The 2,435-nt window shown below is 37.0% G+C and overlaps 1 non-coding gene across 1 annotated transcript; it reads right to left on the reverse strand.

The window, feature by feature from the left end:
• Nucleotides 1–1,317: 1,317 nt before the first annotated feature.
• Nucleotides 1,318–1,425, reverse strand: LOC121243886. The gene has a single exon (XR_005936319.1). It is a non-coding gene; the product is annotated as a small nucleolar RNA R71 (small nucleolar RNA).
• Nucleotides 1,426–2,435: the final 1,010 nt, after the last annotated feature.

Here is a 2,435-nt window from a genome sequence, read left to right on the forward strand (position 1 = left end):
CCAAGGTTACCCATTAAGCAACTTTGAAACCTTTAAACACTCAAGCTTATGCTTTACTCACTTAATACCTTTCAAAAGCAAGATATAAAATTACAAGACCCAAACAAAACCTCTAAACCGAACTTTAGCATCCTAAAAACAGATTACCAACCAACCTCAACACAAGACACATGATACCAACATATATAAACTAAAATCACTTTAATCATCACCTATGATTAAACCAAGTTTAATAACAACATAGCATTTTCGAAATATAGGAAAATACAGAGCAAAACAACTTCAACACTTTCGGTTTGGGCTAAAAACAGAGCATCCACATTTATTGACAACATAGATAATAACTATAATTAAGATACAAGTTAAAACAACTTAGTTGGCTTCCAAAATCAAACTAAAACCGAATGAGTCAAGCTAGGGATTTTACCTTTGGTGAATCCTTCCCAAAACACGAAAATGGAGAAGAGGAGAGGTGGGTTCGGCTTAGGGAACTAGAGAGCACACGAACCCTTGGCTGGAAAACCAAAACAGAAACATCAATAACAACAAAATGAAAACCCACTTGATTAAACCATGGCTAGGTTCGAAATATACAAAGGAGAAAGGTTAAGGGTACTCTTACCTTGCTATTTTCCTATTGAGAAGAAGAAATAATGGGTGCTTGGCTTAAGATTGGAAGAAGAATGGAAATGGGAGAGAATCGGATGGTAGTGTCACACGGTTGGGGCTTGAGAAGTTTTTCTCCTTTTCTTGCCTTAGAAATCGACGGGTCAAGAGAAAAAATAAGAGGACTTATTCCTTGCCTTAGAAGCCGACGGGTTCAAGAGAAAAGACTTAATTTGATTTTAGTCAAAGCTTGTCCCATAAGCTAGGGAGATGGACGGTGGAGATCAAATGTGGAAGGATATTTCCCTTACCTATCCATCCAATGGTGGAGAGAGCTTGAGTCATTTCTTGAATAAATGAAAATTAGAGGGCTTAAGAGAAAAATATTGTAAGGTCTTAAAATCATACCCTTGATTTATTTTAATAAATCACATTAAAACAAAAGCATACCCAACTTAAAATAAAATAATTAAAAATAAAAAAAATCTTTATCTCAAAATATTTAACTTAAAGAATTAATAACATGACATAAGGATCTACGTAGTAGAACTCGGGTATTACAAGATGATGTTGTAAGACTTAAGTTCTTTCCTTTCTCTTTGAAGGATAGAGCAAAGAGCTAGTTGTACTCACTAAGATTACGATCCATAAGATCATGGGATGAGATGACACAGGTCTTCTTCAACAAATATTTCCCCAATATAAGACCAATACTTTAAAGTGGCAGATCTCCACCTTTACACAAAAGGATAGTGAGACTTTGTATCGGGCTTGGGAGAGATTTAAGGAGTTGTTGAGTATGTGTCCTCACCATGGGTATGAGAACTGCCGCTTAGTTAGTTATTTCTATTAGAGACTTACACCTAGAGAGCGTCAATTCATAGAGATGATGTGTAATGGTGAATTTTTGCAGAAAAATCTAGATGAGGCTATAGAATATCTCAATGAGTTTGCTGAAAAAACTCACACTTGGACCGAACCTAGTGTTACTGAGAGTACAAATAGGTCATGGCCTGCTAGAAATCCAAATGATGGTGGAATTTACCAGCTTAGGGAAGAGGATAACCTAAAAACTAAAATTGAGATGCTTACTATGGAGTTAGAGGTGTTAAAAACTAAGGATTTAAATCCAACACACATGGCTACTCATGTAGAGTCATTTGGATCGTATTTCGTGTGTGGTGTGGTAGATCACCTAGTTCAAGAGTGCTCCACATTTGCTGAAATGAGGGGAATGTATAAGGAACAATGTAATGCCTTATTTATGTACAAGAAGTCTTTTGCACCTTTCTCCGATACCTACAATCCGGGGTGGCGTAATCACCCCAATTTTAGCTGGCAATCTGAAAACCAGCAGCCTACACAACCACCTAGAGCCTACCCTGCACCGTATCATGCATCATCTTCTTCTAGGAACCCCCTAGAAGATACTTTACATGTTTTTATTGAGGCACAGAGTAAAACCAATCAAAAGTTTGAATATTTGTTACGAAGGTTATTGAAGAAAACAATGAGATAAAGAGCCATGTATCCAAGTTGATGAGTTCCTTGAGTATGAATGAGCGTGGCAAGTTCCCTTCTCAAGCTCAATCCACACCCCAAGTCAACATATGGCACAAGAAAATTTGAAAGATATCAATGCCATTGTGAAACATAGTGGTAAATCCTTACATATCCCAACAACTGATAAGTCAAAAGATGTTGAAGAGAATCAAAGCAGTAGTGGTGCCGAGCTGCCCAAAGAAGTCGAGGTAATCAAGAACCCAGTTAAGGTACCATTTCCTCAAGCTTTAAAATTTGGTATGCGAACTTTGGATTCTAGCAATGAA

The sequence above is a fragment of the Juglans microcarpa x Juglans regia genome, chromosome 1D (assembly GCF_004785595.1).
Source record: "Juglans microcarpa x Juglans regia isolate MS1-56 chromosome 1D, Jm3101_v1.0, whole genome shotgun sequence".
NCBI lineage: Eukaryota > Viridiplantae > Streptophyta > Magnoliopsida > Fagales > Juglandaceae > Juglans > Juglans microcarpa x Juglans regia.